This window comes from Rhinopithecus roxellana, chromosome 15 (assembly GCF_007565055.1).
Source record: "Rhinopithecus roxellana isolate Shanxi Qingling chromosome 15, ASM756505v1, whole genome shotgun sequence".
NCBI lineage: Eukaryota > Metazoa > Chordata > Mammalia > Primates > Cercopithecidae > Rhinopithecus > Rhinopithecus roxellana.
In genome coordinates this window covers 14,683,081-14,710,517 of record NC_044563.1, presented here as the reverse complement: position 1 = coordinate 14,710,517, position 27,437 = coordinate 14,683,081, and the positions used below count along the sequence as shown (strand labels likewise).

Sequence of the window (27,437 nt, the reverse complement as noted above, 5' to 3'; positions counted from 1 at the left end):
CTCTCTAGTAGACCACAGTGTCTATTGTTCCTATATTTATTTCCACGTGTGCTCAATGTTTAGCTCCCACTTATAAGTAAGAACATGCAGTATTTGGTCTTCTGTTCCTGTGTTAATTTGCTTAAGATTTTGGCCTCTAGTTTCATCTATGTTGCTACGAAGGACATGATTTTATTCTTTTTTATGGCTGTGTAGTATTACATGGTGTATATGTACCACATTTTCTTTATCCAATCTATCATTGATGGGCACCTGGACTGATTCCATGTCTTTGGTATTGTGAATAGTGTAGCAATGAGCATAATTTTCTGTAACTTTTCATCTCCTGACTGTTTTCAGAGGCACAGGAATCCAAATTTTATACTGTATTCTTGTTATTGATTCACTAACGTTTCTTAAGTGATGGATAAACATATTCTAATTGTTTCCAATTTTCTCCTCTTCCTTTTCTCTGTGATAAACTTTTCTCCCCTCTCCAAGATCCCAGAACTGTTGGGGACCAGCCTCAACACCACCCGTAGGGTACCCAAAGTCCAGTGGCGACGAAGGAATGAGAAGAGACAGGTCAAGAGGGCATAAAGAGTTGGGGTCAGGAGGCCAACTGCAAAATGGAGGCTGCAAAAGGCTCAGAGTTCTGGTCTCCACACTTTTTATTTAGTACAATCACTTAAATCTAAGAAGCAGATGTTCAGGGTGAAGCGGTGAAAGGGAGGCAGTGCGTCATATGCATAATCTAGCAGTGGCGGTTTAAGTGAATCTCCTTTGTGCTCAAACAGCATATCTTTAACTTATCAGAGAGTAGCTGGTGGGAGCAAGCTTAATTAGGAGCCTGCATATCTGTCCACATTCCAGTGCTTCAAAGGAGTGTCTTTCTCCTTGAACACAGTGTTTACAGATAAGACAGCAGGTCTTGCTCTGAGCATGGGAACATAATGGCAATTAGGAGGCTTTCCTCCTCAGAGGCCTCTTGTGGCTTTCCACAACTTATTGTCCCATACTTTTACGGCCAGTTTATGCAGGCACCCCACAAGCCCTTTTCTCCACACAGAACCTCACCTCCTACCCTCTTCCATCAAAGCCTTACTGAAGATCCATCAACTCCACTGTTCCAGATCACTTTACGCAAAAGAAAACTTCCTCTTTCTAAACTCCCACAACACTTGACACATCTTTATGTCGATGGCACTTTACCACTCTCTTTTGAATTGTATTTCCTAACATCTACATGTCTTAATTCTTCTGTAAGATTCTAGGCTCCTTGCTAGGCAACATGCACAAGGTAGGTGTTCAGTAGACATTTGTTGAGTGTTTGAATGATGATTGGCATTTAGTTGGTCTAAAAAATTGCAAAACACATAAGACTTGGATTGTTTTCCTGACAACCTGGTTTCTCAAAAGTCTTTATTTACAAGTACAGTATGTTTTACTTTCCTACACTAACACCTATTAGCCACTGACCTATTTACAAATCCTGTTGGTAACTAGATTATTCTGCATTAAGCCTACAATTGTGGAGCAAGCAAACCACATACAGTCAGCAGCTGCATAACAATGTTTCGGTCAACGAAGGACCACATATACATCTCTGGTCCCCTAAGATTACAATGGAGCTGAAAATCTCCTTTCACCTAGTGACACTGTAGCTGTCATAACGTTGTAACGTAATGCATTAATCATGTGTTTGTGGTCATGCTGGTGTAAACAAACCTACTACTATGCCAGTGATAGAAAGGTAGAACACATACAATTATATATAACATATAACGCTTGATAATCATAATAAACAACTATGATACTGGGTTATGTATTTACTATAATACTATACTTTTTCACATTAGAGTATACTCTCTCTGCTTCATAGAAAAAAAAGTTAACTGTGAAACAGCCTCAGGCAGGTCGTTCAGGAGATACTCCAGAAGAAGGCACTGTTACCATAGGAGATGGCAGCTCTATGTGTGTGATTGTGTCTGAAGACCTTCCAGTGGGACAAGACATGGAGGTAAAACACACTGATATTGAGGATCCTGACCGGTTGTTGGCCCAGGCCGATGTGTATGTTTTATATCTTTGTTTTTAACAAAAAAGCTTCAAAAGTAAAAAAAAAAATTTAAAAATTAAAAATGGAATAAGGATATAAAGAAGATATTTTTGTACAGTATACAATGTGTTTCTTTTTTAAGCTAAGTGTTATTATAAGAGTCCAAAAGATAAGCAAGATAAGTTTATAAAGTAAAAGGGTTACAGTAAGCGAATTTATTATTAAAGAAAAAATTTTAAGGTTTTTATGGTATTAGGTCTAACATTTAAGTCTCTAATCCATCTTGAATTAGTTTTCGTATAAGGAGTAAGGAAAGGATCCAGTTTCAGCTTTCTACTTATGGCTAGCCAATTTTCTCAGCACCATTTATTAAATAGGGAATCCTTTCCCCATTTCTTGTTTCTCTCAGGTTTGTCAAAGATCAGATGGCTGTAGATGTGTGGTATTATTTCTGAGGACTCTGTTCTGTTCCATTGGTCTATATCTCTGTTTTGGTACCAGTACCATGCTGTTTTGGTTACTGTAGCCTTGCAGTATAGTTTGAAGTCAGGTAGTGTGACGCCTCCAGCTTTGTTCTTTTGACTTAGGATTGTCTTGGCAATGCGGGCTCTTTTTTGGTTCCCTATGAACTTTAAAGCAGTTTTTTCCAATTCTGTGAAGAAACTCATTGGTAGCTTGATGGGGATGGCATTGAATCTATAAATGACCTTGGGCAGTATGGCCATTTTCACGATATTGATTCTTCCTATCCATGAGCATGGTATGTTCTTCCATTTGTTTGTGTCCTCTTTTATTTCACTGAACAGTGGTTTGTAGTTCTCCTTGAAGAGGTCCTTTACATCCCTTGTAAGTTGGATTCCTAGGTATTTTATTCTCTTTGAAGCAATTGTGAATGGAAGTTCATTCATGATTCGGCTCTCTGTTATTCAGGACATAGGCATGGGCAAGGACTTCATGTCTAAAACACCAAAAGCAACGGCAGCAAAAGCCAAAATTGACAAATGGGATCGAATTAAACTAAAGAGCTTCTGTACAGCAAAAGAAACCACCATCAGAATGAACAGGCAACCTACAGAATGGGAGAAAATTTTTGCAATCTACTCATCTGACAAGGGGCTAATATCCAGAACCTACAAAGAACTCAAACAAATTTACAAGAAAAAAACAAACAACCCCATCAAAAAGTGGGCAAAGGATATGAACAGACATTTCTCAAAAGAAGACATTCATACAGCCAACAGGCACATGAAAAAATGCTCATCACCACTGGCCATTAGAGAAATGCAAATCAAAACCACAATGAGATACCATCTCACACTAGTTAGAATGGCAATCATTAAAAAGTCAGGAAACAATAGGTGCTGGAGAGGATGTGGAGAAATAGGAACACTTTTACACTGTTGGTGGGATTGTAAACTAGTTCAACCATTATGGAAAACAATATGGCGATTCCTCAAGGATCTAGAACTAGATGTACCATATGACCCAGCCATCCCATTACTGGGTATATACCCAAAGGATCATAAATCATGCTGCTATAAAGACACATGCACACGTATGTTTATTGTGGCACTATTCACAATAGCAAAGACTTGGAATCAACCCAAATGTCCATCTGTGACAGACTGGATTAAGAAAATGTGGCACATATACACCATGGAATACTATGCAGCCATAAAAAAGGATGAGTTTGCGTCCTTTGTAGGGACATGGATGCAGCTGGAAACCATCATTCTTAGCAAACTATCACAAGAACAGAAAACCAAACACCGCATGTTCTCACTCATAGGTGGGAACTGAACAATGAGATCACTTGGACTCGGGAAGGGGAACATCACACATCGGGGCCTATCATGGGGAGGGGGGAGGGGGGAGGGGGGAGGGATTGCACTGGGAGTTATACCTGATGTAAATGACGAGTTGATGGGTGCTGATGAGTTGATGGGTGCAGCACACCAACATGGCACAAGTATACATATGTAACAAACCTGTACGTTATGCACATGTACCCTAGAACTTAAAGTATAATAATAATAAAATAAAATAAAAATTTTTTAAATAAATTCAGTATAGCCCAAGTATTAAGTGTTTATAAAGTCTACAGTAGTATACAGTAATATTCTAGGCCTTCACATTCACTCACCACTCACTCACTCACTTACACAGAGAAACTCCAGTCCTGCAAGTTCCATTCACAGTAAGCGTCCTATACAGATGTGCCATTTTTAAACTTTTGTTTGTTTATTTTTAAGAGTCAGGGTCTTGCTCTGTCACCCAGGCTGGAGTGCAATGGTGTGATCATAGCTCACTACAGCCTCTCACTGTTGTGCTCAAGTGATCCTCTTGCCTTAGCCTCCTGTGTAGCTACAAGCACATGCTACCATACCTGACCAGCTGTTTTTTTTTTTTTTTTTTTTTCCTGTAGAGACCAGGTCTTACTATGTTGAACTCATGGCCTCAAGCAATGCTCCCACCTCGGCCTTCCAAAGGCTGGGATTATAGGCATGAGACACCATCCTTGGCCCTTTTTAATCTTTTGTACCATATTTTTACTGTACTTTTCTACGTTTGATATATTTAGATACACAAATACCACTGTGTTACAACTGCCTATTCAGTATAGTAACATGCTATTATATATAGGTTTGTAGCCTAGGAGCTTTAGGCCATACCATATAACCTAGGTATGTACAGTAGGCTAAACCATCTAGATTTGTAGAAGTACACTCTGTTGATGTTTGCACAACAACAAAATTGTCTAGCAACACATTTCTCAGAATGTATCCCCACCATTAAGTGACATATGACTATATATGATTACAGCAATGAATTGATGGCAGTGTCATCAGAATTCTCGGATTAAGGGCTCAGAAATCTCTTAATGAGAATATGCTGAAGAATGAAACTATGTAAAGTCACTCAGTACTGTGCATCTAAAAATTTGACTGGAATCTCTTTCAAAAGAATACAGATAACTGTTGCATGTATGTATCCATGTTTAAAATTGCCAACTCTGGGCTGATCTAAAAACCAGCATACCATAAAACTAAAAACAGTCTTAGAAAGGCCAGAATATGCCAGGTCTAGAGATTCTGAAATCTGCCTCATGTATATTGTCTTCCTTTTCCCGATTCTCCAGTTGTTGGAGTTTGTAATGGATACTGTTAGTGCATCAGCCAGATCCTCCCTTCTGGCACAGAGGTACTCAATCAACCCTTTCTTGCCAGGAGTGTTAACTGCTGCCAGTAACCGCTCTCAGCCAAAGAGGGGCTGCCTTGCTCCCCTAGGCAGTACATGTCTCTTGGCGAGGCCACACTCAGGGACAAAGGTTGGGCTCCCTTACCTCACTTAGGCATCTCTCTAGAGCCATCCTACATTCAGGGCCAATGGTATCAGCTACAACCTTTGCCACAACTGCATCACAGTTCGACTTCTCCCTCTGCTCAATTCTGCTTCTTTTGCTTCCTCACAGGTGTTATGCCTGAGAACATTCCTGAATACACCTCACATACACATGAACCAATATTGATACAATTAATTAAAGTCCATATCTTATTCAGATTTACTTACCTGTTACTGAATGTCCTTTTTCTGATCTAGGATCCCATCCAGAATATCACACCACATTTAGTCATCATGTCTCCTTATATGACAGTTTAAAAGACAGCATTTTTAAATTGTGTGTATCTTTTTATAAAAAGTCTATTTTCTAACCACACGCATAATAGCTTAACTGGGTATAGAATTCTAAGCAGGAAATCATTTTTAACAAAAAAATTTTAGACAACTCTCCGTTGTCTTCTAACACAAGTATCATTTTAAAATGTTTCACCATTCTTATTTCCCACCATTTCTAAGTAACCTTCCTTTTTTTTGTCACTGGGGCTTTTACAATTATTACTTAGTCTGTAGGACTCCATCATGAAAACGTACCCAAATGAGCGGGTGTTTTTCCACTCACTGGTGCTAGGCATTGGTGGGTCTTAAAATTCATGATCTTCAGTTCTGAAAAGTTTCTTAGGTTAATTGTTTGATAATATCTGCCTCACATTTTTCTCTTCCTAGAATCCCTATAAATCAGAATTTGGACTTAATAGTTTCCCTATTAATCTTACTTTTCTTTTTACTCTACTTTCCTGTAAATTTCTTCAACTTTATCTTCCAAACCATCTATGTACTTTTTAAATGTAGGTTGTCAATTTTTCTGCTTTGAAGAATCTTCCATATTCTGACTTGCTCTTTTGAACACTCTCACTCTCTTTCTCGCTTTTAACAGCATCTTGTTCTTATTATAGATCCATTATCTAATCTCTGAGGATATTAATTACAATTTGTTTACACATTTACGTTTTCTTCTACTCTATATTTTGTTCCTCTAAGTTCCTTCTTGATTGTTTTGGTCACTCTCATCTTGGCTGCATTAAAATATTGATTAGAGTTCACAGGTGAGGTGATTACACCGTGGCCCTCAATACAACTCAATCAATGGGCCAATCAGCTTTTTCATTGGGGAATCCACAAAAGTCAGTATGTGTCTCTTCTCTGGGGGCCTTCAGTGTCTCTTAAAAAGCATTCCCTAATTTCCAGTCTTCTGGCTGCTGGGCAGTTATTAGTTTGCAGGTGTTTTACTTATCCTCTGTTCTCAGTCAGGTGTCTCATCTTAGGGCTTCTGCTGCTTAATTTCCCTGAGTTTCAAGCACATCTGCCCCATGCCTGTCTTTTGAGGTACCTGATAATTCCAATTCCTGTGCTGTTCTGGGATCCAAGGGACAAACCTGCTTATTTCCCAATGGTGGCCCCACTATGAGGACTCAGGTGGCTGCTCTGGAAGTCAGTTACCACTCCACCACCTTCAATAGCTGTGACTGGGGGTGAGGGATGACAGAAGTTCCCTAGTTGCATCAAAATGGAGCTTTCCATTTCTTATTCTTCTAACTTTTAGAGAACATTTCCAAGAGATGAAAGGCCAAAAGTATTGCTATTTCATCATTTTAAAACTAGAAACACCCACGGTTCCTCTTAAGCATATTATACCAAAGTACACTAACTTTAGTTGAGAATGATGCTAAACACACTTAGAAAGATTTATGCCCAGCAAGAACATTTTTTCCTATCTCCTGTTAGCAACCATCAAATTTAAATGAAACTAACAGCCTTCAGAAACTATTATGTGTATGACTATCGAGAATACAATGGTTCACATTCAATATTAGATATTCTATAAATTACCCACTTCATGGTTAGGACTTTAAATATAAGCAGAAACAATATGATTACATTGTACAAATATTAAAAATATAACTTCTGATATTTCAGATAAAAATATCATTTTTCCATTTTCTCATACTTCTCAAACCAAATCCAACATTGTCCAGTTACATGTAAGTCAAATATTACCTCACAAGTAAATATTTTTTCTGAGAAAATAGAAAAGTGCAAAAATTATTTATGGGCACAAAAAAAAAAAAAAAAAAAAAGCAAAACTGGAAATCCAGGGCCTCTCTTAGGCATCTCTGTAGCACCACTGTAGTTCTGCAATAATTAGTGCTATATACAGTGGTCAGGTAATGGGAGACCAAGTGTCATTTCCCCAGCAAAGGAAATGACAAAGCCTGTAGATCTACAAGTTACATGATGGGTAATGTATTATATTTGCAATAACGTACAAACATACCCAAGTTTAAGCCAATTATGAAAGAACAACTCTTACTCAACAAACATGGAAAAAATTCAAATTTGTTTAAGACAATGGGAACAAGGACTGTCCTGCTTTTGGTTTTAAAGGTATTTTCATGGGGCACAGTGGCTCATCCCAAAACTTTGGGATGCTGAGGTGGGAGGAATGCTTGAGCCCAGGAGTTCAAGACCAGCCTGGGCAACACAGTGAGACCCCGTTTCTGCAAAAAAAAAACTCAAGAAAATTAGCCAGTATGGTGGCACATACCTATAGTCCCAGCTACTTGGGAAGCTCAGGCAGGAGGATCCTCTGAGCCTAGGAAGTTGAGGATGAAGTATGACTGCGGCACTATACTCCAACCTCAGTGACAGAGTGAGACCCTGTCTCAATTTAAAAAAAAAAAAAAGATATTTCCTTTGCCTTAAAGCTATATATCTTCCGCTGGGCGCGGTGGCTCAAGCCTGTAATCCCAGCACTTTGGGAGGCCAAGACGGGTGGATCACGAGGTCAGGAGATCGAAACCATCCTGGCTAACACGGTGAAACCCCGTCTCTACTAAAAACTACAAAAAACTAGCCGGGCGAGGTGGCGGCGCCTGTAGTCCCAGCTACTAGGGAGGCTGAGGCAGGAGAATGGCGTGAACCCGGGAGGCGGAGCTTGCAGTGAGCTGAGATCCGGCCACAGCACTCCAGCCTGGGTGACAGAGCGAGACTCCGTCTCAAAAAAAAAAAAAAAAAAAAAAAAAAAAAAAAAAAAAAAGCTCTGTATCTTCCAACAGTAGTAGCAGAGATAGCAGCTGTAGTTGGATAGAAAATCCCTCAGTAGCCGGGCACGGTGGCTCACACCTGTAATCCCAGTACTTTGGGAGGCCTAGGCGGGCGGATCACGAGGTCGGGAGATCGAGACCATCCTGGCTAACAAGGTGAAACCCCGTTTCTACTAAAAATACAAAAAGTTAGCCAGGCTTGGTGGCGGGTGCCAGTAGTCCCAGCTGCTCGGGAAGCTGAGGCAGGAGAATGGAGTGAACCCAGGAGGCGGAGGTTGCAGTGAGCCGAGGTCGTGCCACTGCACTCCAGCCTGGGCGACACAGCGAGACTCCGTCTCAAAAAAAAAGAAAATTCCTCAGTTACGTTCAATAATTTTTTATTTTTATAAAACAGTAGTGTGATTTTCACTATTTTAAAATTAAACTATATTATCTGGTGAGTCAATTCATCATCATAAATTTTAGAAAGGTAAACCAAAGCATAACATCTCAAATCAAACGTCTATTGATAGTTGCTTCTGGGGGATTAGGGAAAGATGGGAAAGAGATTACTTTTTATCATTATTTTAACTCTTTGAATTTTTTTAACCATGTACATGAACTGCATTTTTTTTTAAGTCCTTTGCTACTATGAATAGAAAAATGGTGTAAACTGAGCCAGCAAACTCATCTATTCCAATTTCCCAAAATCAGGGTACTATTGCTTAAATCAGTGTTTCTCAAGGCCACTTAAGTTTTCTTAAAATTGAAATTTTTTTCTTAAAATTTAATAGAAAACTTGATTACTTAATTACTCTTTAATTACTACTTATAAAGGACCATCAGTTTCAATTAACATAGATATTAGTATAAAAAACATATGAATGCCAAAATTGAAAAATATTAATCAATGTGGTACCTAAGATCATCTATTGGTTGATCTTTGGGAAACACTGACCTAAACACTCCCACCCTTATAATACCAATTTTCAATGAAAACCAAATAAAACAAAGACCAGCTTCCAAGTCATCCAAATCAGAAGTACTGCTTGTTTTTTTGTGGTTTCTTAAAATGAAAAGACTAAGCAGTCACAGCAACACTGAAATGATAAGATACAATATGCAAAATCTACCCTGGGGATGCCATCCTTCCTGTGTTAAATGCACATCTGGGCCAGAGCCTGCTGGTTGCCTTCCTTAATACCCATTCTACCCTTCTTCCTTTGCAAGAGAATACTGATTTTTAACCCAGCATAATTGTGGCCTGGAATAAAGACTTATATTCCAACCTCCCTACCAGCTAGCAGTGGCCATATGATTAATTTCAGGGAAATTAATAAGGTTGTGAAGGACTTTGAAAAAGGTTGCTTAATGGAAGCTGACTTGGCAGAGAGAGGCCCCTTTTGCCCTTCATCTAGCCAGTTCTGAAGTGATGGCTATAGCTGCAGCAGTCTCTTGAACCATGAAGTAATCTTAGGGTTGAAGCCATGGGCTAAGATAATGGAACAGAATCATAGGAATCAAGATCCCTGAGAACACTACTGAATTACTACGCCATTTTAAAATCCCAATCATTTCTTCTTTTACTGTTTATCATAAGGAATCAAACATATACAAAAGTTCTAGTCTTTAAAGTGGGTGAAAAATAAACTTCTGTCTTATTAAAGTAACTATGATAGGCCCAGAAAAGCAAGTGTAAACTGTCAATAAAATAAATTATGAAAACAAAATAATATTCACGCCATTATAAGAATATTTGCTCAAGGCATGTCACTGATATCCAGTTAATTCTCACAACTACTACCCCAATCTACACTATCGTCCCAAACACAAGGACTTGTGAGAGGAATCTTTCATCCCTCCTCACTCAATTCATGCTATGCACAGTTAAAAATTATCTTTCTCAAACACCATTTTTTCCCTGCCAAGAAGTTACATTTCCCCTTTGCCAACTATATAAAAACTGAAACACAAATTCATTCACTTCTTCCCGTTGCTACCACCAAGAGCTACCATCATTCATCTCCTATAAGAATTACTGTTAACAGCCAGCATTCACCTGGTCCTGTTCTTACTCCTCTCCAATTCATTCTCTGTATTGCAGCCAAAACAATCACTCCAAAGTGCAAATCTGAACTTCACTTCCCTGCCTAAAACCTGACACCGGCTTCCCACTCCCCTCATTCTTTATAAGGTCTTCCATGAGCTGACCTTACTCCTACCACTTTCTTCCTTCCACTCAAGCATTCCCCAGTTGTGCTGAAATTTTTCCAGTTCCTCCAAGGTAACATGCTTTCTCTTCACAAATGTTCCCTACACCTCCAATGTACACTCTGCTATGGTTTTAATGTGTCCCTTCCAAGAGTCAGGTGTTGAAACTTAAGGGCCAATGTGACAGTGGTAAGAAGTGGAGACATTAAGAGGTGATTAGGCCATGAGATCTCCTCCCTAATGAGTGGAATTAAAGCCCTTATAAAAGAATCTTCATGAAGTGTTCCTTCAGCCAACTTGCCTTTGTGCCTTTTGCCCTGTGAGGACACAGCATTCCAAGGATGCAGCAACAAGGTGCCATCCTGGAAGCACACAGTATCCCTCTCCAGACAACTGAACCTGCAGGCACCTTGATCTTGGACTTCCTGGCACACAAAACCGTGAGAAAATACATTTCTGTTCTTTACGTATTTTATTATAGCAGCACAATGAACTAAAACACACTTCTAGCTGTGTTTCCCTCCCATCCTTGAGGTTTTCCAATTAAACCATCCAATTAAACCATTAAGCCTTCCTTGACCTGTAGACTAATTTAGAACTTCATACAGAAATCTCTGCCCCATAGTACTCTGTACTCCCCCTTTGTGAAAGCTGATCATGCCAGTTGGGTCATTCTTGTCATACCTGACTGAAACAGAGACAAGAATCCAGGGGGGAAAGCCCTGAGGGTACAAAACATTGCTCCAAGAATGTAATTCTCTGCAAGCCTGACTGCTGAACCGGCTGGTTGTAACCTGACAGCAGTTTTATCTATGTTTGCTGCAACTCTAGAACTAATTTTGTCCACAGCAGTTGCTCACCAATCAGGACTTGCCACTTCCCCAAACCCTTACCCAAAGCCAGTGAACTTTCTCAAAGAGCAATAGGTAACATTCTCCTTTTTATAAAACCTCTAGTTTTCTCTTTTTGCTTTGGAGAAAGAGCTTTTGGTTCATGCTGGAGACTCTCTGCTTTGCAAACTGATATTGCCAATAAAACTCTCTTTCCTACTATCTAGCCATCCTGGTGGTCCTTTGGACGACATCGTCATGACATTCATCACACAAGATTCCGTAAGAGCAGAGTCTGTCTGGGTCATCACAGTCTAACTGCTAGCACAGAACCTGGCAAAAAGCAGGTGATTAATGAGGTTTTACTGTATGAATGGATGAGTGAATGAATGAAGGGAGATTATAAAAGAAAAACTAACCTTTTATGACCCTACCCACTGCTTTTTCCCCACCTTATTTAGAAATAATTACACAACCCCTACACTCTTCAGCCTCCTCTCAATGTCAAGAATCAATTATCTAAAAGTGAGATTTTCAAGAAATTTAGATTTCTTGAAATTTTAAATTAAATTTTCAAGAAATTTAACATAAATGTTATGATAAACCTGTAGATTTGCACTTTCACAGAATTCTGAGGCTGTCCTTGAAAAGTGATGATTTTCGGGGAACAACACACACTGGGGCCTGTTGGACGGGGAGGGGGTGGGGGAGGGAGAGTATCAGGAAGAATAGCTAATGGACACTGGGCTTAATACCTAGGCGACAGGATGACCTGTGCAGCAAACCACCATGGCACATGTTTACCTATGTAACAAACCTGCACATCCTGCACATGGACCCCTGAACTTAAAAGTCGAAGAAAAAACAAGAGAAAAGTGATGATTTTCAGTGCTAGAGAGAACTACTTCACTCATAATGTGCCAGTGAAACATGCTAAAACATGTTAAATTACCAAAGTAGTGACAGTTCATTATTCTTTTTTTTTTTTTTTTTTTTTTGAGACAGAGTCTGGCTCTGTCACCCAGGCAATCTCTGCCCACTGGAAGCTCCGCCTCCCGGGTTCCCGCCATTCTCCCGCCTCAGCCTCCCGAGTAGCTGGGACTACAGGCGCCCACCACCACGCCCGGTTAATTTTTTGAATTTTTAGTAGAGACAGGGTTTCACCATGTTAGTCAGGATGGTCTTGATCTCCTGACCTTGTGATCCACTCGCCTCGGCCTCCCAAGGTGCTGGGATTACAGGCGTGAGCCATCGCACCTGGCCTGACAGTTCATATTCTTGTCTTTAAGATTTGCTTCTTCATTTAACACTGGTGTCCTCAGATTCCATTTTGCTATGAAATACGTGGATAAGTTAGGGTAGTTTTTAACAATACAGAGAAAAAAGCTATATAGTATCACCCAGAACCATGTGGGTTGGGACAGTACAGATGATGGTCACAGGTAGCACTATAAGGTAGAGGAAGAAAAGAAGGAAAGGGGAAAAAGGAAGATTTTTTTAAAAAAGGCTTATGTCTTCATATGCAAATATAACACCAGAACCCAAATTTACAAGCCTTTGAGAAGATGGAAACCGACAACTATAAAGAATAGACCAACTTGGCATCCAGAAGCGTCTAGCTTGCTACAGATTATATAAAATACTGGCAACTGACCAGGGCTCCACTTCCAGATTTTATACAGTCAACACAAATACTTTAGTTTGTGTAGGTTAAAAATATTCTACTCTTTTTGTCCTCAACTTGCTAGGAACAGACATTTTTAGTAAGAACCCAATCAACCTTATCAAAATCAAACATCAAAAATAGACTAGAGCAACACTGGAAGCAAACTCACTATTTTTAGCTCTTCTGCCTATTCCCTGCCACTACCCACAAAATTCTGACTGTAAAGTCCATGCCTAAGAGCTTAGTTATTCCAAGCAGTTTCCTTCTTGTGACCCCTTTTTCCCCCCCGAAATCCTGAATGCAGAAAACACTCGATTGATTAAAGATTAATACTGCCGCAATCCATGACAGCTGCCTTTCCTCTGAGGGTTTTGGGAGCGGGGTGGTAGGAATAGAAAATGATAGAGAGCTTGCATCAGTATTCCTCTTGGGAATCTATTACATGGAAAGAAAATTGCTATTTCAATCCCTTTTTGTTGCTAAAAATAGCAGTCTCAATTGATTCAGGCAAACAGTGTAGGGGCTTAGCAGTGCTGAATTTAGAAACCACAGAAGTCCCTGAGAGCAAATGCTAACGTAGACTTAACACACGCCAGCTCATATTTAACAAAGAACAAAGAAGAGAAGCATGCAGGGTGCAAGTTAATAAAACAGCAGCAACTTCCTCCATTTTTATTAAAGAAAAACAGTGAAAGTGATGCAATATAAGACCACTCTAACTTGTTCTCCTAATCAATTATAAAAATAATTTTACAAAAAATATTAGTTTATGCATACACCCAGATATTGTGGGCATTTTCCAAAAACCCATGGTATGAGGAAGCACACGTCTTGCTATAGAAAGAAAATGCCTGGCCGGGCGCGGTGGCTCAAGCCTGTAATCCCAGCACTTTGGGAGGCCGAGACGGGCGGATCACGAGGTCAGGAGATCGAGACCATCCTGGCGAACACGGCGAAACCCCATCTCTACTAAAAAAACAATACAAAAAACTAGCCGGGCGAGGTGGCGGGCGCCTGTAATCCCAGCTACTCTGGAGGCTGAGGCAGGAGAATGGCGGGAATCCGGGAGGCGGAGCTTGCAGTGAGCTGAGATCCGGCCACTGTACTCCAGCCTGGGCGACAGAGCCAGACTCCATCTCAAAAAAAAAAAAAAAAGAAAATGCCCAGTTTACAAATGTCCTGTCCCAATATAGAGTCCCCTTTTTCCCACTCAGTCCTTTCAGGTTCCCCACTAAGCAGCCCTCTCTTCGACTCTTTACTCCCCTTATTTTGACCCAACCAGACACTGGAGACTCTTCTACTTGCCACTTAAAAAACTGGCAAACCCAAACAACAATAACAAAAATTCAAAGCATCTATAAGTCCAGAACAGAAAAACAAACAAACAACAACAACAAAAAAAACTGTGAAAAGCACGATTTGCTTAAGGCAGTTGCTCTCCTGGGCCAACTTCCAGGCAAGGCCCTGCAATTCCTTCTAGTGGCACCATAACCCGAAAATGCCTTCTGCCTGATTTTTTCACTTTATTTGGTTAACTACAAACCCTTCCAAATAATGATTCATTTTGGTTAATGCCACATCCTCTTTAAAAATGCAAACCCATGTATAAGAATTAAAAGGTTATCAATCTTTATGCCTCAGTGTGATCTAACTGATTTAAACTACTTTGTGGCTTCCTTTGGGAAAACCCAAAATGTGGGAGTAACATGGAAGGGGCCTCATGAGAATAGGAATTCTGACTGGGAACAAAGCAGTTACTACTTTTGAATCACAGGGCCTGGTAAGTCACCACAATGGAAAGGCTTTTACTATTTTAGTGCAAATACAATATGAGAAGTGGTGAAGAACATGGACACTAAAATCAAACCAGCAAGGTTCAAGTATAGATTCAAATCCCAACTCTGCCACCTCTATTTAACTTCTGTGGCTAGTTAATTTCTAGCAATAGTTAACCACTATTGTCTTGGTTTCTTCATTTGTAAAGTGAATACAATATTATCTGTCCCATAGAGTCATTGTAAAGATTCGATTGGGCTGGGCGTGGTGGTTCATGCCTGTAATCCCAGCACTTTGGGAGGCCGAGATGGGCAGATCACAAGGTCAGGAGATCGAGAGCATCCTGGCTAACACGGTGAAACCCTGTCTCTGCTAAAAATACAAAAAAATTAGCCAGGCGTGGTGGTGGGTGCCTGCAGTCCCAGCTACTCGGGAGGCTAAGGCAGGAGAATGGTGTGAACCCAGAGCTTGCAGTGAGCCAAGATTGTGCCACTGCACTTCAGCCTGGGTGACAGAGTGAGGCTCCACCTCAAAAAAAAAAAAAAAAAGATTCAATTAAATGTTAATAATAGCACCCACCATACTGGACTTCTTGCAAATTAAATGGAACAATGTATGTAATGTATTTAGCATGAGACCTGACACATAAGAAATTCTCAATAAATGTTAGCAATTAGACAAGGTGTGCTAGAAAGTAGAGGGGATACAGAAGGCAGAGAAAAAGCTAACTAAGGTCAGCTGTGAAACTACAGCAACAAAAGAAAAAGTAGGGAAAACAGACTTCGTCAAAAGTAAAATTTTTTTGTACATCAAAAGATATTATAAGAGAATGAAAAGACAACTGATATGGTTTGGCTCTGTGTCCCCACCCAAACTCATCTCCAATTGTAATCCCCATATGTCAGGGGAGAGTCCTGGTAGGAGGTGACTGGATCGTGGGGCAGTCCCCTCATGCTGTTCTCATGATAGTGAGTTATCAGGAGGTCTGATGGTTTAAAAGCATGTGGCAGCTCCCCCCTTGATCTCTCTCTCCTGCCACCATGTAAGACATGCCTTGCTTCCTCTTCGCCTTCCACCATGATTATAAGTTTCCCAAGGCCTCCCCAGCCATGCAGAACTGTGAGTCAATTAAACCTCCTTTCTTTATAAATGACCCAGTTTCAGGTAGTTCTTTACAGCAGTGTGAAAACAGACTAATACATCAACCCACGCATAGAATGAGAGAAAACATTTGCAAATCATCTATATAATAAAGGTTTAGTGTACAGAATATATAAAGAATTTGTACACCTCAGTAACAAAAAGATGACCCAATTTTAAAATTGGGCAAAGGACTTGAATAGACATTTATCCAAAGGGGATATACAAATGGCCAACAGGCATAAGAAAAAAGCTCGACATTATTAGGGAAATGCAAATCAAAACTACAGTGACACACTAGGTTGACCGTAAGTTTTAAAAATGTAAATTAAGTGTTGGTGAGGATATGGGGAAATTAAAGCCCTTGTACATTGCTAGTAGAAATGTAAAATGGTGCAGCCACTGAGGGAAACAGGTTGGGAGTTCCTCAAAAAGATCAACACAATTGCCAAATGACCTGGCAATTCCACTCCTAGGTATATAGCCCCCTAAACTGAAAACCTGTATTCAAAGAGAAACCTGTATATGAATGTTCCTAATAGCACCACTGCCAATAGCCAAAAGGTAGAAACAACTCAAATGTCCAACAAATGACGGCTGAATAAACAAAGTGTAGTATATCCATATAATGGAATATTATTCAGCCACAAAAAGGGATTAAGTACTGATACATGCTACAATGTGGATGAACCTTATATATGAACATCATGCTAAATGAAAGAAGCCAGACACAAAAGGTCATCACCGTATTCTATTTACATGAAACATCCAGAATAAATAGGTAAGTCCATAGAGAAAGAAAGCAGATTAGTGATTGCCAGGGACGGTGCAAGTCAGGATAGAGAGAGAGTGCTTAGTGGATATGGTGTTTCCTTTTGGGGTGACAGAAATGCCTTGAAACTAGATAGAGGTGAAAGTTGCACAATAGTGTGAATGTACTAAAGCCCCCTGAATCGTACACTGCAAAGTGGCTAATGGTTAATTTTATGTAATGAGAATTTTACTTGAATTTCTGAAGTGATTTTACTTTTATTTCCTTCACTTTAAGTCAATCACGAAATTTCACAGTGATTTCTAGGGTGGGGGCAGAAGGAAGGCAGTGTTAAGAATCATCGGGGCTGTGGCCCAGTTGGCCCGTGGAGATGCAGGCAAGGCGGGCCCTCACTGGGGCAGCTGGAGGGGCATGGACTGCCCTGCCGGCAGGTAGGTGATGTTCCGAGAGCAAGAGCTGGTACACGATGTCCTCCATGGCTTCCAGCTTACACAGCTCGATCAGGCTGTCCCCTGCAGTGGCCAGTGAGTTGGTGATCAGTTCGGCTGCCTTGGAGTCACCCTCAGCAGAGATGACGGCTGCCTTTTTCTGCTGCTCAGACTTTTCCACCACAAATCTGGCCCTCTCTGCTTCCTGCTGAGCTACCTTTTTGGCTTCCATGGCTTCTGTGAACTCCTTCCTGAAAGTCAGACATGTCAAGAACACATAGTCCAGGATGAACCCAAAGGTGGCTGCTCACTCCATAAAGGTCGTCACTCACCTGCCTGGAGACCAGCTCTCTCTGGGTGATTAGTTCTCCAGCATCAAAGCGTGCCACCACTGACTTGAGGATCTTGGTAGTGATGGGCAGCACATGCTCATCATAGTCCTCTCCAATGCTGGTGAAGATGTGAGGAAGCTGGCTAGTGACAGGCCGGAAGAGGATGCGCAGTGTGATGTTGACAATCTGTAAATCTTTGCTACTAGTGATGACTGGCGCATTATGTGGTCGAGAATGACAAAGATAATTGGTTTCCGTACCCATGGGATGAGAAAGTGAGTCTCTTCCCCTACCACAATGTCCTGTACTCCATGGAACTGGTCAAAGATGATAGCTCTGTGCCCAGCATCCACATTATGTAAGGCAGAGTTTACCACACCTCCTGCAATGGCTAAGGCCAGGCCAAACTTGCCAATGGACTCAAACACTTTGGCAGCCATGTTTTCTTCTGCGGGGCCCTCTCACACCTGCTTCCACTCTGACCTCCACATGAATTCCCCCTAAACCTTTTTCAAAAGTTACTAAAGATTAGCTTTTTAGCAAAGGCTAGATCAGGAAAGGAACAGAAATTGCTATTTTGCTTGGTGTATCATTCCTTGAATTTGGGAAGTAAAACTAATCAATATATCACTCAATTTACACTACAGAATACAGAGAAACCTAAGTTTGGACTGCTCCTATGGGTAGAACAGCCTTTTAAAATTTAAATCTAAATGTATCAAGTGCCTAACATGTGCCAAACACAGGAGCAGATACTTTACAGACAATGTCTGTTTTAATGGTCCCAACACTCTATGAGGTACAATCAGTAGTTGCCCAAACAACCCTAGGAGGGTGGTAGATAATAAGACCTGATTAAAGCATCTAATTTAACAGATGAGAAGTGACAATCTCAGAGAGGTTAAATGACTTGTCACTCATCACATCATAATCTGATCACCACAACATAAACCCAACCACACAATACAGTATTTCTTTATAAACTAGGAACTACCTATAACAGACACATTTAGCAATAATGCACTGTGCATACACAAATACTCCAAAGAGTGGATTCCGTATTAATCTGATAATGCTGAATCCAACTTTATTTTTCATTATCTTTAACTAACATTTTAATTTCAAATGGTCCACCTGGTATTTCCCAAATATAACATGCCAGGGAATCAGTTTCATATTGTACCCAAGTCACTCTTCACCACTGAGAATGACATTTTTCTTTATTCCCCATTCCCATCAGCCACTTTTTAAATAACCTGAGGCTAGGCATTGTGGCTCACGTCTGTAATCCCAGCACTTTGAGAGGCCAAGGCAAGAGGATTGCCTGAGCCAGGAGGTTGAGGTTGCAGTGAACCATGATCATGTCATTGCACTCCAGCCTGGGCAACAGAGACTGTCAATTAATTAATTAATTAATAACTTGAACTTCAACTGAGCACAGTGGCTCACATCTATAATCCCAAGCACTTTGAGAGGCCAACGCAGAAGGATCACTTGAGACCAGGAGTTCAAGACCAGCCTGGGCAACAGCAAGACCCTGTCTCTACAAAAAATAAAAAAGGTTAGCCAAGCATGCTGGCATATGCCTATGGTCCCAGCAATTCTAGAGGCCGAGGAAGGAGGATTCCTTGGGCCTAAGAGTTAAGAGGCAGCAGTGAGTTATGACAAGGCCACGCAGCACTTCATCCTAGATGACAGAGGCCCTGTCTCTAAAAAAAAAAAAAAAAGATCCACCACTGACTGCAACCAATAGCCTGACTGCTGCCCCCTCGTTTTGCAGTTTCAATGAAACAACTAACCAGCAACATTTCTTCCTGATAAGAGATCACCAACCAGAGAGTATGTATAGTCCATTCTCACGCTGCTGATAAAGACATACCCAAGACTGGATAATTTATAAAGGAAAGAGATTTCATTGACTCGCAGTTCAACATGGCTGGGGAGGCCTCAGGAAACTTATAACCATGGCAGAAGGGGAAGCAAACACATCCTTCTTCACATGGTGGCAGCAAGGAGAAGTACAGAGCGAGGGCAGAGGAGAGCCCCTTATAAAACCATCAGATCTCATAAGAACTCACTATCAGGAGAACAGCATGGCGGTAACTGCCCCCATGATTCAATTACCTCCCACCAGGTCCCTCCCACCACATAAGGGGATTACGGGAACTACAATTAAAGATGAGATTTAGGTAGAGGGGACACAGCCAAACCATACAGAGTGGTTCTGGCCAGTCTGCAGAGGAAGCACAGTAAATGTTTTCATGTGCTCTGCTTCATCTTTTGATGTCAGAAGACCAAAAACTCCACCCTGAGATCATGCTAATGCTGCCATTTTTTGGACATGGGTTCCATGCCATGGAAAGGTCTGAAGCTCAATTGCACATGTGCACATTTTCTCCTTTCATGAATATTCATGATGCCTCCTAGAGCTTACTGAACATATATATTTAGCCACCCTGCCCAGCATAAATTCCTGTTCCCTTTGCCCCTCCCTGGAAGTGTCTGTTTCCGACTTCTGGTGGGAGGCTTTGCTTCCCAGCCTGTCAGGATGACCACCCTGCAGGCTGCAACCATTTATGAGAAATAAAGCTCTCCTTTCCAAATTTATGACCCTTTTCATTCTTCAGCTGACATGATTACATTAAAGATCTCCTTAGCTTATAAACAGTATGCAAACACACCAGTAGGACAATAGCGTCTACTACACAAGTGCCCTTGAAATACTGTATATAATTCAGGTCTAATAAAAGTGAAAGAGGTGTAATGAGATCTACCTGGTAATTTCACTAGTTAACTTATCTTCACTGGTCCACATTTATATCCACCAGGATAGATAAACATAAGGGAAGGTCTAGTGTAGATTATTTGATTTATTTCAACCTAATTCATCCAGTTTAAGATTTTAGGGCACGGTGGCTCATACCTGTAATCCCAGCACTTTGGGAGGCTGAGGCAGGCAGATCACCTGAGGCCAGGAGTTCAAGACCAACCTGGGCAACATGGTGAAACCCTGTCTCAGCTAAAAATACAAAAATCAGCTGGGTGGGGTGGTGTGCACCTATAATCTCAGCTACTTGGGAGGCTGAGGCAGGAGAATTGCTTGAACCCAGGAGGCAGAGGTTGCAGTAAGCCAAGATCACACCACTGCACTCCAGCCTGGGTGACAGAGCAAGACTCTGTCTCAAAAAAAAAAAAAAAAAAAAAAAAAAGATTTTAATAATATTCTTCATATAAGAAGTGGGTAAATTCTCCAAAAACAGAGACCCTGGATTTTATTCACTCTGTCTCACCTCACTAAGAGATTTAGAAATGAGATTTAGAAAGCTATTCTCCTTTTAAGCCATCATGCTTATCACAGTAACACTATAATTAAATTTGGGCCAGAGTCTCCTGGTGAATAATTACCTCTTCTTTAAGGATTAAATATATCTTAAAGGCACGTGTTTAAACATACTAATGCTGAGGCCCAGCACACTCCTAGGTACTTTACAACTAGGAGAAATCAAGTCAATTACTTGTCATGCCTGAGTCAGGCCTGGTCAAGAACTTCAAAACAGTCTCGCCAAAAGATAGTTTAATAAACAATTTATTCATCTTGAAGACTGAAATAAATAATGGTAGCATCAACAACAAATGTGAGAAAAGAAAGGAAGAACGCTCATCTATTCTCAACTGATGTTTTTTCTCATCCCTGAGAAGTCAAAACCATGGAAGCTCAACACAATTCCTTCTTGTTATACAACATCCAGCTGGATCCTCTTTCCACTTTTTGGTAAACCCCCAGACTGCCAATAAAATTATGTTAAACAACTTAATGACTAATAGACTTTTCAAAACGAACGCTCAGTGAAATTCACTTCCAACTAAATCTTTTTAAAGGGGTTTCATATAATCCAACACAATTTTTCTCAGTTACAGAGATTATATGCTACATAAAATAGTGGTGGATTGACCAATAGTCAGAAAACCTATTTTCTGGTTCTGGTTCTGCTAGTTAAATCAACCTGGACAAGTGGTTAATATTTCTGAGCCTTAGTTTCAGCATCTTTACAATGTAGTTGCAAACTAAATGAATACCCAAGACCCTATAAGTCCATGACTACGATGAATATAAAATCACAGTAATGACTTCTCTCATCTTTAATTTCTTTAAAAAAAAAAAAAAAAAAAACCCACACATCCACAAGTTTTAGGAACAGTATAAGTCAAGTTAGAGCTGTGATTTAAAATAATAAGCCTACAGCTGGCTCATCTTCAAAAATTTAAAATAGAAAGTACATGAATAACTGAATTAAAAGAAAAACTTTTTATTATTTTTACCTTCTCTCCCACAGACCTTTAACAAGAAAAGAAGAAACCTTGAGGCTAGTTTCTATGACTTTTATTTCTTCTGTGAACCCATAGGTGGAAGTGCTAAAGACTGGTGAAATAACTTTCTGTTTATCATTTGAAGTTTGTTTTATTCCACTTCTTAGCTAAGCTACCCTTTCAGATGCAGCGGATGGGTAGCAGGTACAGCTGACTGTGAGCTTCACGGAATCAAAGAAAGCATACTTTCCTCCCTTCAAGAAGCTACCTCTCATAAGTAGAACTTTTAATAAAAGTCTGATTTAAATGTCCTCTTACATACTTTTCAGTGATTTCATTTATTTACTTACATGGCTTTTTATTCTACCAACGCATCATAGAAATTTCCTGGTCTCCAGCAAAAGTTTAAATGCAAATTATTTAACAAAGTTTCGCTGTCTGGACTAGAGCTCAAAGAGAGAAAAAACAACTTCTCTGATGTCTGAAGCTATAGTTGTACTGTTACTGACCTCCTCACCTACTTTGCAATTAATTAATTAAAAAATTAATACCATCTGCTATCTAACATTTTGAAAACACCTTCAATCCATCACAAGATTAGGACACTACTAAACATATAAACTTAGTATCTTATTAAATTCTATTAGATGTACAATAGTCCTCGTTTTACTTAAATTGTCATTGATCTTTAAGATAAAAGGACATCTGAAACAATTCTTTAAATGTCGTAACTTTCTATGCCATTTGCTGGCCCTTGCTAACTTACTACTCTATTGTCTTTCCCTTTTAGTTTGTCAGAATGAACAAGACCTTTAAGATGCTGGTATGTGGCAGCACTGTTTACAATACCAACATTGCAACCACAAGGGGCCACCAGATACATTATAATATGTAATTATAGAGCATATATAGCACATATAATAGCATATAGATATAGTATATAATTGTGGTGCATACTAATCTTTTATACCCATATCTATATCTATATTATATAGCATATCTATATTACATATATTATAGCATATCAACACAACAGAACACAATATAGTTATCAAAAATTGTGGCACCAAAGAAGGGTGACTGGCAGTGAAAACTGTCTATGATACACAGCCAAGTGAAGAAACAATGGATTATTTTTAAAATTAATTAACAAAAATTAACTATTTCTGTTTTAACAATGTTTATTTCTCCAGAAGATCTTTAATTGAAATTTCTAAGGATCATCACCTAATGATGAGTCAAAAGAAGCTTACCAATAATCTAGCTCATAAATAATCCGATTCCCAAATACAGTGGAAGGAGTAACAAGTACAGTAGCCATTTTTTGTATTGGGAAAAAAATGTAAAGAATCTAAAAGAGCCACAGACCAAAAAGTTGATGGTAGTTACCTCTAGATAGAGGAATATAAGTAATTTTTCTTTTCTTTTCTTTACTTAGCTGAATTTTCTAATTTTTCTATAAGTAAATATATTTCTTGTATAATGTTTTTATAGTTTAAAATTCAAATAAAATTATATTCTGTATATTAGTTAAACACAATTGGGCCGGGTCCGATGGCTCATGCCTATAATCCCAGCACTTTGGGAGGCCAAGGCGGGCGGATCACCTGAGGTCAGGAGTTCGAAACCAGACCGGCCAACATGGTGAAACCCCATCTCTACAAATATAAAAATTAGCTGGGCATCGTTGCAGGCATCTGTAATCCCAGCTACTTGGGGGGCTGAGGCAGGAGAATTGCTGAACCCAGGAGGTGGAGGTTGCAGTGAGTGGAGACTGCACCACTGCACTCCAGCCTGAGCAACAGAGCGAGATTCAGTCTCAAAAAAAAAAAAAAAAAAAAAACAGAATTACACTATGCAAGCCCCCATGTGGTTACTGCCACAATTGAGATGTCTGCTTAATTCAGGTAGCATTTAAGGCCTACGACAGAAAAACACATACACTCAAGTTTTCTAGAAATGAAACAAACAAAAAAGGACCAAACCTATTCTACCACCTCGGGAGAAAGAGGAGGCCACTGCCCACTCTACGTTACTGCCATAGTTCATCTCTCTCAACCTGAGATCAAGAAGTACACTGGCAAAGCAGAGGAAGAAAGCTCTGATTAAAAACCAAAATGGATTAAAGGGTAGAAAGAGGGTGCATTATTGTGTTTTTTTCCTACTGCTTTACCATAACACCAAGTACTTGGAGAAGGAGAGTTGTAAAACTCAGCATTAAGAGGTGGTGGTTTGTCCTATGACAGGAATTTATATCAACAAAATGCCTTATAAGCCAGGCAGGGTGGTGTGTGCCTATAATCCCAGCTACTTAGGAGGCTGAGGCAGGAAGATCAGTTGAGACCAGGAATTCAAGACCAGCCTGGGCAATACAGCAAGACTCTATTTAAAAAAAAAAAAAAGCCTTATATTCATGAGTTATTTTTTAGCATGCTCAAGATTCAAACAGAATCAAAGTTCACACAAAGTTCCCTCTAAACTGGGACTTCCCTGAAACCTTCTAAACTCAAGATTTTATTTAAATATAACACAGCCATCTTTGGTTAGTTAGCTGATCCCAATAACGTAAGAGTAGCTTGGGAAACACCTACTGAAAATCGCAAGGACTGCTGTAATATTTTACATAGAATATTGTCTGATGGAATCTAACATTCCTTCTGACAAGGGTTACTCAGTCTAACAGCACCAGCAAGGCCACATTCAGCTTCAGGAGGCCTCTTGGCCTGTGATGCCTCAGTCCTTTCTATCACATGTTATCTGACTATACAATCGTCTCCTTCACTGAAAATGAGCATGACGTTGTACCATGACTGAATCCTTAATATAAAGTGTATTTAAGTAAGTTCACCCTTTATGTAATAACTGTGGTCTCACATTTATACTACATAAATAAAATCTATTCTTTGAATTATTACATAAAGCAAACTTTCCCAATTAACGGAAGCCTTTAAAATTTTTTTAGAACACAAGTACTCTCCATGTCCCCCTGCCCCCCACTTTGGTTATTTTTATAAATTTATATTTTCTTATACCAGGTTTTAAGAGTGGACCATACTTGTATTTTGACAGGGCTGGCAGCTTCTAATTAGAGATAGAATGTGTACATGAATACAGACAGAAATTTTAATAGGCAGCACATATCATAATATTTGTTCTATAAGAGCTATTTAGACACAACCTAAATGTGCTCGAGAATTTGGTCCATTTGAAAGCTCATGTTGAAATTGGAAAATTCTTCTTTCATTTAAGAGATAACCAAGTAAAGAAACAAACAACAAAAGACACTCTCCTTATGAGAAAAGGATTCTAATGGTCCCTGCTGGGTAAGATATATGCATGATGCTTAGCATTGGAAAGCCTGTCTCTGAAATATGATAAAGCTCTGGACCTAATCTCATCTAATGGTAAAATTCTGCCAGAGTTGTGGAAATTGTGGGTAACTGTGTTTAGATGAGCCATCTCAAGCCCTACTAATGCCCTCAATTTCTCCTTTCTTCCTTTGCTCGGGCTTTAGGGGTTCAACCTACTTATATTCCCTGAACATTTCCTCACCCACTCTATCCCCTGGACTATGGAATGAGAGGCTATCTCTCCAGCTACCTCTTCTCTTATTGTCCTTAGAGACAAATAAACCTGGCCAAGTTACCAAACTATCTGAATTTACTTATCTATAAAATGAGAATAGTATTAGTACTTAACTCAGAGATTAGGATATGAATACCAAATCTTTAGACTACTGTGATACATAATTAGCATTATGTAAGCGTCAGCCCATATGCTTTTATTATCGTTAGTATTATTTAGAACAACGTTTCATTTATAAGCACTACATATTACTATCACTATTAAGTATTTGATTGTTAACTGTTACATAAAGTGAAAATAACATGAAATTTTTTACTTTAGAAATCTTAGAAAAATCTTGCATTCATGGCTCCTGACTACTTGATGACCAACAAAGCACTGTTGCCAAAACTGCATTTTGAGATGGCTCAAAATGGCTCCTCCATTGTTCTCATATCTGTTCCTCTGTTGTGTCTTTCTCTCACCTAGCCTCATTTATTCAAACTCTGTTGTTCCCTTATGGCCTAACTTAAATGGGCCCTCCTTCACAAAGCTTTCTATGAAGCCCATCTTCTAACCGGTAATAACTTACCATTTTTATATTACATTGTTTTGCTTGTTTTTGCCTCTCTCCCCAATTGGAATGTAAGCTTCATGAGGACAGGAATAACTGCATTTTGTTAGTGGGATGAATCTTTGTGCCTAGAACAGTACCTGGCGTATAGATTATCGATAAAAATTGTTGAATAATTAATATTCAATCTGGTCTATGTCAGACTTGTTAGATTAATAAATCCTTATCTGTTTAAGCCACCATAGCTGTTATTCTGTTACTTACAGTCGAAGACATTTCTGATGTTAAAGCATTATAAAATATGCACAGAATATTTATTATCCCCATCATTGTTATTCCTGTTATTATTAATTAACCAGCATTTATTATGTGCTTACCATGTGCTAGGCATGATATTCAGTATTTTTAGCAGCTTGCTAAATAAGCATCATCTTTTTTAACCTTTACAGTAATTTCTGAGGTACATACCAATTTTATAGATGAAGAAACTGAGGCTCAGAAAAGCTGAACAGTTTGCTCAAGGTAACAAAACTAGGAAATGACTGGCACAAACTATAAACGCAAATTTCTGGCTCCAGTATCTATACTCTTACCTAGTATGTTGTACTGCCATGTCTGTGAAATATACATAGAAGTATTTTCCTCTTAAAATAACTATAAGCTCTACAAGTCAGAAATCCTATTATCCAAGCCATGGTATCCACCAAGGCAATTAATATATTGGGCCCTCAAGTAACTACTCAGTAAATATTTGTTGCAGAGATAGACGAGTGAATACCAATCCTGCTCTGGGAATCTGAGTTTTTATAGAAATAAGATATGAATATACACTGTTTAAAAATTAATTTACTGTATTCACAAGTATGTGCCCCTAGTTTCTCTTGATTGCAGGAATTTTTCCTTCTGTTTTGGTTATATTTGTCACTCAGGCATCCAGAATCAAAACATCATCTCTGCTATGGTCTGAATGTTTGTGTTCCCCCAAAATTCATAGTTGAAACCCTAACTCGCAAGGTGATGGTACTAGGAGGGAACATTTGTGGATGGTTGGGTCACGAGGACAGAGCCCTCATGAATGGGATCAGTCTTCTTTTGGAGGTCTGAGAGAGCTCATTTGCCCCCTCTGCCATGAGAGGACACAGTGAGAAAGTACAATTTGTGAACCAGGAAACAGTCCCTCGCCGTATACCAAATTTTCCAGGACCTTGATCTTGGACTTCATGGTCTTCAGAACTGTGAGAAATAAATTTCTGTGGTTTGTAAGCCACTTGGTTTATGGCATTTTGTTTTAGCAGCCCAAACAGGCTAAAACAGTCTCCTAACAAATTAAATAACTGGTGCACTATGTATTTAAAGATAATGGTGGATTTATTTTC

General features: G+C 39.5%; 1 protein-coding gene and 1 pseudogene across 1 annotated transcript in view; both read right to left on the bottom strand.

The window, feature by feature from the left end:
* Positions 1-27,437, bottom strand: part of HSD17B12 (hydroxysteroid 17-beta dehydrogenase 12) — a 171,863-nt gene that overhangs the window by 101,464 nt on the left and 42,962 nt on the right. The gene's annotated exons all lie outside the window — the stretch shown is intronic.
* On the bottom strand, positions 17,245-18,055 carry LOC104673890 (annotated as a pseudogene).